The sequence below is a fragment of the Enhydra lutris genome, unplaced genomic scaffold (assembly GCF_002288905.1).
Source record: "Enhydra lutris kenyoni isolate GAN:26980312 unplaced genomic scaffold, ASM228890v2 scaffoldscaffold9, whole genome shotgun sequence".
Lineage (NCBI taxonomy): Eukaryota > Metazoa > Chordata > Mammalia > Carnivora > Mustelidae > Enhydra > Enhydra lutris.
Window position 1 is genome coordinate 51,529,376 of NW_019154093.1, and position 10,334 is coordinate 51,539,709.

At 40.9% G+C, this 10,334-nt stretch overlaps 1 protein-coding gene across 1 annotated transcript in view; it reads right to left on the reverse strand.

Moving 5' to 3' along the window:
* LOC111143119 (mucolipin 2) overlaps nucleotides 1–10,334 on the reverse strand; it is a 59,639-nt gene that overhangs the window by 37,737 nt on the left and 11,568 nt on the right. The window lies entirely within an intron of this gene.

Here is a 10,334-nt window from a genome sequence, read left to right on the forward strand (position 1 = left end):
AAAAAAAAAAAAGTTAAAATAGTATCTATTTATGCCTTGTCAGGTATTTGTGTCACTTTACATTAGAAAAGTTTGCTTTTACTATTTTGAGTGTTCTGATCTCAGGAATAGGCATGTGACTCAAGCTAGGCCCAAAAGAACGAATGAGTTGTGGTCTCAAGACTGTGACTGTATCTGATGGGAAAGAGGACTACTAAACTATCACCAAATTGTGTGTGCAAAACAATCCACTGGCAGTGTAGAAAGTATTAGTACTTCTGTTTTCTTCTTTTTTCTTTTAGAAATTAATTTTATAGTTTAATTTTTTATTCTAAGTAAACTCTGTGCCCAGCAGGGTGCTGGAACTCACTACCCCAAGATCAAGGGTCACATGCTCTACTTACTGGGCCAGCCAGGTGCCCCTATTTTATTCTTTATCTAAAAAACAAAAGAAATCTGAACTCTACTAATTCATATAACATATAGGCTAACAGTAGTATATAATCACATACAATTTATAAGTAGGTATACACACATTGAGAACAGGTGCTTGACTTTTATCATTGGATACATAATTAAAAAGCCTAGAGATCACAGATTTAAAGGATAGGCTGTGAGTCTGGAGTTTGTGGAATACACCTTGCCATCATAGAAGAGCATGCCAGAGAGTGGAGCTAACACAGAGCAGACAAGAGACAGACACTAAGCCTAATGATAACACTTGAGTTCTTGGATCCAGCTGTGCCTACAGCCATTCATCCCAAGACCTGCAATGTAAGCTAATGAATACTCTTTGGGGTTTATGCTAGTTTGAGTTAGTCTTGTTCTTCTTACAACAGGAAGTGTCTTGATGGTAAATTCAAGGATTAAATTTTACTAAGTTCAGCCAATCATTCAAGGTACCCATTTCTAGGGAAGTTTTCATAATTGGGGGTCATTTGGGGGCATCTTTTCACCTGAAATATCTAAATGACCTATTTGTATACTGACTTCAGATCTACATTATCTACCTCAAGTTTTAAACACTAAAAGGTGGAGGCGGGTGGGGGAGGCATTGCCTGGCTGGCTCATCAGTAGAGCATGTGACACTTGATCTCAGAGTCGTGAGTTCAAGACCCATGTTGGGTGTGGAGCCTACTTAAAATTTTTAAAAATAAATAAATAAATAATAAGACTAAAAAGCAAAGAGTTCTTAAGGCTTATTTTAAGATTATTTTAAGACTTATACTCAGTAAATAATTTTCTATCTTTAAATTGATTTTTAGATCTCCTATTTCCAGAATAATGAGTAGGCTAGGTTATTTAGAATTTTCCTGCTGGGTACGAAAAAGGAAGGAAGGGAGGAAGAGAAGGAAGGAGGGAGGGAGAGAGGGAGGAAAGGAAGAAGGAAAGAAGGAAAAAGGAAGGAAGATAGAAGGAGGGAGGGGGAAAGGAAAGAGAAAGGAAAGGGGAAGAAGAGGGAGGTTAGAAAGAAGGTTAGAAAAGAAAAAGAAAAGAGAAAAGACAGGCTGGATAAAATACCTACATCTTTTGGGGGGCAGATGGAGGAAGTACTTGTAAAAGACTGAGGAGTGAAATGTAGACCAGTAAGTCCTAGAGATCTAATGCACAATATAGTGAATCTAGACAATAATGTTGTATTATAAACATCAAACTTGCTAAGAGACAAGATCTTAATTATTCTCACAGCCAAAAAGAAATGATAATTCTGTGAGGTGGGAGAGGAGCTAACTATTGCTACAGTAGCCATTGTATTACAATATATAAATGTATCAAATCAGTTATATACCTTAAATTTGTACAATGTTATACGTCAAGTATATTTCAATTTAAAAAACATATAATAAAGATGTTTCTAAGAACACAGAACAATTTAAGAGCAAGGAACTCCCAGTCTTGCTTGGGGGTATCCTGGAGAAGTGGGAGCCCACTGCCATTCATGCCCACTTAGGCTTCGTCTGCAGCCCCAGGAAAGGGGAATGAGGGAGCCAGGACTCAAGGCCCAAAGCTCACCCAAGATCTGACAGGAGACATTCCTCAAATTGAGATGGGGATCCCAAAAGGGCCACCGTCTCAGAAAAATACCTTGCCTCACAACTACCTATCCCCAAACTTAGAGGGCTACAGAGAAGGCCAGAGTAGTTTCAAAGCAAGAAAAGAAACAGGAAATTAAAAAAAAAAAAAAAATAGGCCCATCCTGAGAAATGATGCTCATGACACAACCCTTTGAGCCTTACACCCCAAGGAGTCAGAGAACTTCAAACAATGAGAGCTTGCTCGGTTCAGGGGATCCAGACTGAGCCTGTCCTGTCTCCTAGCAAACTCCCACAGAACTCTCCAGAGATTCATCCTAGGATGTGGCCTCTCTAACACTCTAAAATACTCTAAACATTAATACTCTAAACACTCTAAAAATTAATCAGCAGGTCGTAATATATAACCCAGCACATGAGGAAACCAGGTCCCTTGAGAAGTCTACTTAGAGACAGGGACCAGAACCAGGACCAAGTCTATAGGAATCAGACACGGGTTGGAAAAACCATCATGCTCAGTGTATCGGAAGATAAGAAAAGGTAAAATTACCTCTAAGACCAATTTGGGGAAAAAAAGAAAAACTACTTTTAGAAATGAAAAATCAACGACCACATGAGTCTCATCTCAAGAGAACGAGGAGACCTTTGCAATGTGTTTGCCTGCGTCCACTCTAGTCTACTCTGGATCGGATCAGATCAGACTGCCTTACTGGGCACAGTGCTGGGACTGAGCTGGGTGCTCCAGACTCAGTGCTGGAGAGCGCCCCTGACTGCGGATGCTTAGCTCCAGTAGGGGAGAGAGAGAGAGCCCTGAGTGCACATTCCCAAGTTACCACATAGCTTCATGAATGCTGTACCCGAGTGTGAAAAGCACTGTGGAAACAGGCCTAACTCTGACACAGAGGTTCACAGAGCCCAAGGGGAAATCCCCTCATAACACACAGGGGGTTGGGGGAGCCTGACAAGGAGCACAGAGGGAGGTACTTCCCAGAAGAATGTGGTATCTTAACTGTGCCTGACAGCAACATCCTCGGAGGTGAGAGTTCAGACCCCTGAGAACATGCCAGAAGAAATCTTTGTGGGCATGTTTGAGCAGTACCAAATTTAGAGTTAACCACCATCGCTTTAGCGGACCTGTGTGGCTAATACAGTCCTCCTGATGATTCACGGTACTTTTTCCATTTAATAAAAGGAAGAAGGCATCTGAAAAGTTGTGATCAAACCCTCAGAACACGGCATGGAAACTCCTGCCTTGGTCTCTAGCGTGAGAAACACCATACTGAAGACAGAGATGGTTTTCTCGAGAACAGTGGTGTGAAGCACAGGGCATTAGGGCAAACACTTAGTGAATGCCTTGTGAGCCCTGGTGTGCCAGAGACATTCTCCTGTCTTCCAGCTCAGTGCAGTAGAAATGAGATCTATGAATACATGAATGTACAATAAAACGTGTTCCATGCTGTAAATGAAATATGCATTGGGCACCCCAGGCACAGACAACACAGTGCCCCAACTGCTTCAAGTAGCTCCAGAGAATTCTTTCGGCTGCTAGTTTCTTTGACTACTTTGTCACTAAATGTTCAAAACATGGTAACTGATGTTAATATTACCCTAAGAAGCCTAATTGGGAAGATAATTCACAGGGGCACCTGGGTGGCTCAGTCGGTTAAGTGTCTGCCTTCAGCTCAGGTCATGATCCTGGGGTCCTGGGATTGAGCCCTGCATCAGTCTCTGCTCAGCAGGGAGCCTGCTTCCCCCTCTGCCTGCTGCTCCCCCTGTTTGTGCTCTCTCTTTCTGTCAAATAAATACATAAAATCTTAAAAAAAAAAAAGATAATTCACACACATACAAAAAGTAAGAGATCATAAACATCAGGGTTTATTGTGTTGAATTATTTACACAACTCTATCCACCCAGAAGTTTTTCACTTATAGAGCAGCTGTAATACTTCTGGCATGGTGAAGGAGAAAAAGAAAAACGGAAAAGCCAGCATGAAAAACTTTCCCCTCAAGCATACAGGAGCCCCTTGGTGAAATAAAGGATAGCACTAGTCAAATGTAATCAATAGAAGTACAGAAAAAAGAATTCATGTGAATAATAAAGTTATGAGATGGCTCTTTTTAGTAAGTCCAACTTAAGTTTAGAAATAACATCTGGGGGAGGAGTCAAGATGGCGGAGAAGTAGCAGGCTGAGACTACTTCAGGTAGCGGGAGATCAGCTAGATAGCTTATCTAAAGATTGCAAACACCTACAAATCCAACGGGAGATCGAAGAGAAGAAGAACTGCAACTCTAGAAACAGAAAATCAACCACTTTCTGAAAGGTAGGACGGGCGGAGAAGTGAATCCAAAGTGACGGGAAGATAGACCGCGGGGGGAGGGGCCGGCTCCCGGCAAGCGGCGGAGCAACGGAGCACAAAATCGGGACTTTTAAAAGTCTGTTCCGCTGAGGGACATCGCTCCAGAGGCTTAACCGGGGTGAAGCCCACGCAGGGTCAACGTGGCCTCAGGTCCCGCAGGGTCACAGAAGGATCGGGGGTGTCTGAGTGTCACAGAGCTTACAAGTATTAGAACAGGGAAGCCGGCTACAGAGACAGAGCCGAGGAGTGACTCTCAGCTCGGGGTTACCTTGAACCGGTCGCAGGCTCGGTCAGCTCGGAGCGCGGCCGGAGGCAGGGTGACGGGAGTAAATCGGCGCTGTTCTCCGAGGGCGCACTGAGGAGTGGGGCCCCGGGCTCTCGGCTCCTCCGGGCCGGAGACTAGGAGGCCGCCATCTTCATTCCCGCCCTCCGGAACTCTACGGAAAGCGCTCAGGGAACAAAAGCTCCCGAAAGCAAACCCGAGCGGATTACTCAGACCAGCCCCTGGTAAGGGCGGTGCAACTCTGCCCGGGGCAAAGACACTTGAGAATCACTACAAAAGGCCCCTCCCCGAGAAGATCAACAAGAAGCCCAGCCAGGATCAAGTTCACCTACCAAGGAGGACAGTTTCAATACCAAGGAGAGCAGCGGAATTCCAAAGGAGGAGAAAGCAAAGGACGGAACTCATGGCTTTCTCCCCATGATTCTTTAGCCTTGCAGTTAATTTAATTTTTTTTCTTTTTCAATTTATTTTTCTTCTTCTGCTAAATTTTTTTAACTTTTACCCTTTTCTTTTTTAACGTTTTTTAACTAGTTTATCTAATATATATATATATATTTTTCCTTTTTATATTTTTTCTTTATTGGTTTTCTTTTTTTAATTTTTTTTTTCTTTCTGAACCTCTTTTTATCCCCTTTCTCCGCCCTCATGATTTGGGATCTCTTCTGATTTGGCTAAAGCATATTTTCCTGGGGTTGTTGCCACCCTTTTAGTATTTCACTTGCTCCTTCATATACTCTTATCTGGACAAAATGACAAGGCGGAAAAATTCACCACAAAAAAAAGAACAAGAGGCAGTACCAAAGGCTAGGGACCTAATCAATACAGACGTTGGTAATATGTCAGATCTAGAGTTCAGAATGACGATTCTCAAGGTTCTAGCCGGGCTTGAAAAAGGCATGGAAGATATTAGAGAAACCCTCTCGGGAGATATAAAAGCCCTTTCTGGAGAAATAAAAGAACTAAAATCTAACCAAGTTGAAATAAAAAAAGCTATTAATGAGGTGCAATCAAAAATGGAGGCTCTCACTGCTAGGATAAATGAGGCAGAAGAAAGAATTAGTGATATAGAAGACCAAATGACAGAGAATAAAGAAGCTGAGCAAAAGAGGGACAAACAGCTACTGGACCATGAGGGGAGAATTCGAGAGATAAGTGACACCATAAGACGAAACAACATTAGAATCATTGGGATTCCAGAAGAAGAGGAAACAGAGAGGGGAGCAGAAGGTATATTGGAGAGAATTATTGGAGAGAATTTCCCCAATATGGCAAAGGGAACAAGCATCAAAATCCAGGAGATTCAGAGAACCCCCCTCAAGATCAATAAGAATAGGTCCACACCCCGTCACCTAATAGTAAAATTTACAAGTCTTAGTGACAAAGAGAAGATCCTGAAAGCAGCCCGGGAAAAGAAGTCTGTAACATACAATGGTAAAAATATTAGATTGGCAGCAGACTTATCCACAGAGACCTGGCAGGCCAGAAAGAGCTGGCATGATATTTTCAGAGTACTAAACGAGAAAAACATGCAGCCAAGAATACTATATCCAGCTAGGCTATCATTGAAAATAGAAGGAGAGATTAAAAGCTTCCAGGACAAACAAAAACTGAAAGAATTTGCAAATACCAAACCAGCTCTACAGGAAATATTGAAAGGGGTCCTCTAAGCAAAGAGAGACCCTGAAAGTAGTAGATCAGAAAGGAACAGAGACAATATACAATAACAGTTACCTTACAGGCAATACAATGGCACTAAATTCATATCTCTCAATACTTACCCTGAATGTGAATGGGCTAAATGCCCCAATCAAAAGACACAGGGTATCAGAATGGATAAAAAAACAAAACCCATCTATATGTTGCCTACAAGAAACTCATCTTAAACCCGAAGACACCTCCAGATTTAAAGTGAGGGGGTGGAAAAGAATTTACCATGCTAATGGACATCAGAAGAAAGCAGGAGTGGCAATCCTTATATCAGATCAATTAGATTTTAAGCCAAAGACTATAATAAGAGATGAGGAAGGACACTATATCATACTCAAAGGAACTGTCCAACAAGAAGATCTAACAATTTTAAATATCTATGCCCCTAACGTGGGAGCAGCCAACTATATAAACCAATTAATAACAAAATCAAAGAAACACATCGATAATAATACAATAATCGTAGGGGACTTTAACACTCCCCTCACTGAAATGGACAGATCATCCAAGCAAAAGATCAACAAGGAAATCAAGGCCTTAAATGACACACTGGACCAGATGGACATCACAGATCTATTCAGAACATTTCATCCCAAAGCAACAGAATACACATTCTTCTCTAGTGCACATGGAACATTCTCCAGAATAGATCATATTCTCGGTCCTAAATCAGGTCTCAACCGTTATCAAAAGATTGGGATCATTCCCTGCATATTTTCAGACCACAATGCTCTGAAGCTAGAACTCAATCACAAGAGGAAATTTGGAAAGAACCCAAATACATGGAGACTAAACAGCATCCTTCTAAAGAATGAATGGGTCAACCAGGAAATTAAAGAAGAGTTGAAAAAATTCATGGAAACAAATGATAATGAAAACACAACGGTTCAAAATCTGTGGGACACAACAAAGGCAGTCCTGAGAGGAAAATATATAGCGGTACAAGCCTTTCTCAAGAAACAAGAAAGGTCTCAGGTACACAACCTAACCCTACACCTAAAGGAGCTGGAGAAAGAACAACAAAGAAAGCCTAAACCCAGCAGGAGAAGAGAAATCATAAAGATCAGAGCAGAAATCAATGAAATAGAAACCAAAAAAACAATAGAACAAATCAATGAAACTAGGAGCTGGTTCTTTGAAAGAATTAATAAGATCGATAAACCCCTGGCCAGACTTATCAAAAAGAAAAGAGAAAGGACCCAAATAAATAAAATCATGAATGAAAGAGGAGAGATCACAACGAACACCAAAGAAATACAGACAATTATAAGAACATACTATGAGCAACTCTACGCCAACAAATTTGACAATCTGGAAGAAATGGATGCATTCCTAGAGACATATAAACTACCACAACTGAACCAGGAAGAAATAGAAAGCCTGAACAGACCCATAACCAGTAAGGAGATTGAAACAGTCATCAAAAATCTCCAAACAAACAAAAGCCCAGGGCCAGACGGCTTCCTGGGGGAATTCTACCAAACATTTAAAGAAGAACTAATTCCTATTCTCCTGAAACTGTTCCAAAAAATAGAAATGGAAGGAAAACTTCCAAACTCATTTTATGAGGCCAGCATCACCTTGATCCCAAAACCAGACAAGGATCCCATCAAAAAAGAGAACTACAGACCAATATCCTTGATGAACACAGATGCAAAAATTCTCGCCAAAATACTAGCCAATAGGATTCAACAGTACATTAAAAGGATTATTCACCACGACCAAGTGGGATTTATTCCAGGGCTAAAAGGTTGGTTCAACATCCGCAAATCAATCAATGTGATACAACACATTAATAAAAGAAAGAACAAGAACCATATGATACTCTCCATAGATGCTGAAAAAGCATTTGACAAAGTACAGCATCCCTTCCTGATCAAAACTCTTCAAAGTGTCGGGATAGAGGGCACATACCTCAATATTATCAAAGCCATCTATGAAAAACCCACCGCAAATATCATTCTCAATGGAGAAAAACTGAAAGCTTTTCCGCTAAGGTCGGGAACACGGCAGGGATGTCCGTTATCACCACTGCTATTCAACATAGTACTAGAAGTCCTAGCTTCAGCAATCAGACAACAAAAGGAAATTAAAGGCATCCAAATCGGCAAAGAAGAAGTCAAACTATCACTCTTCGCAGATGATATGATACTATATGTGGAAAACCCAAAAGACTCCACTCCAAAACTGCTAGAACTTGTACAGGAATTCAGTAAAGTGTCAGGATATAAAATCAATGCCCAGAAATCAGTTGCATTTCTCTACACCAACAACAAGACAGAAGAAAGAGAAATTAAGGAGTCCATCCCATTTACAATTGCACCCAAAACTATAAGATACCTAGGAATAAATCTAACCAAAGAGACTAAGAATCTATACACAGAAAACTATAAAGTACTCATGAAAGAAATTGAGGAAGACACAAAGAAATGGAAAAATGTTCCATGCTCCTGGATTGGAAGAATAAATATTGTGAAAATGTCTATGCTACCTAAAGCAATCTACACATTTAATGCAATTCCTATCAAAGTACCATCCATTTTTTTCAAAGAAATGGAACAAATAATCCTAAAATTTATATGGAACCAGAAAAGACCTCGAATAGCCAAAGCAATATTGAAAAAGAAAGCCAAAGTTGGTGGCATCACAATTCCAGACTTCAAGCTCTATTACAAAGCTGTCATCATCAAGACAGCATGGTACTGGCACAAAAACAGACACATAGATCAATGGAACAGAATAGAGAGCCCAGAAATAGACCCTCAACTCTATGGTCAACTAATCTTCGACAAAGCAGGAAAGAATATCCAATGGAAAAAAGACAGCCTCTTCAACAAATGGTGTTGGGAAAATTGGACAGCCACATGCAGAAAAATGAAATTGGATCATTTCCTTACACCACACACGAAAATAGACTCAAAATGGATGAAGGATCTCAATGTGAGAAAGGAATCCATCAAAATCCTTGAGGAGAACACAGGCAGCAACCTCTTCGACCTCAGCCGCAGCAACATCTTCCTAGGAACATCGCCAAAGGCAAGGGAAGCAAGGGAAAAAATGAACTATTGGGATTTTATCAAGATCAAAAGCTTTTGCACAGCAAAGGAAACAGTTAACAAAACCAAAAGACAACTGACAGAATGGGAGAAGATATTTGCAAATGACATATCAGATAAAGGGCTAGTGTCCAAAATCTATAAAGAACTTAGCAAACTCAACACCCAAAGAACAAATAATCCAATCAAGAAATGGGCAGAGGACATGAACAGACATTTCTGCAAAGAAGACATCCAGATGGCCAACAGACACATGAAAAAGTGCTCCATATCACTCGGCATCAGGGAAATACAAATCAAAACCACAATGAGATACCACCTCACACCAGTCAGAATGGCTAAAATTAACAAGTCAGGAAATGACAGATGCTGGCAAGGATGCGGAGAAAGGGGAACCCTCCTACACTGTTGGTGGGAATGCAAGCTGGTGCAACCACTCTGGAAAACAGCATGGAGGTTCCTCAAAATGTTGAAAATAGAACTACCCTATGACCCAGCAATTGCACTGCTGGGTATTTACCCTAAAGATACAAACGTAGTGATCCGAAGGGGCACGTGCACCCGAATGTTTATAGCAGCAATGTCTACAATAGCCAAACTATGGAAAGAACCTAGATGTCCATCAACAGACGAATGGATAAAGAAGATGTGGTATATATACACAATGGAATACTATGCAGCCATCAAAAGAAATGAAATCTTGCCATTTGCGACGACGTGGATGGAACTAGAGGGTATCATGCTTAGCGAAATAAGTCAATCGGAGAAAGACAACTATCATATGATCTCCCTGATATGAGGGAGAGGAGATGCAACATGGGGGGTTAAGGGTGTAGGAGAAGAATAAATGAAACAAGATGGGATTGGGAGGGAGACAAACCATAAGTGACTCTTAATCTCACAAAACAAACTGAGGGTT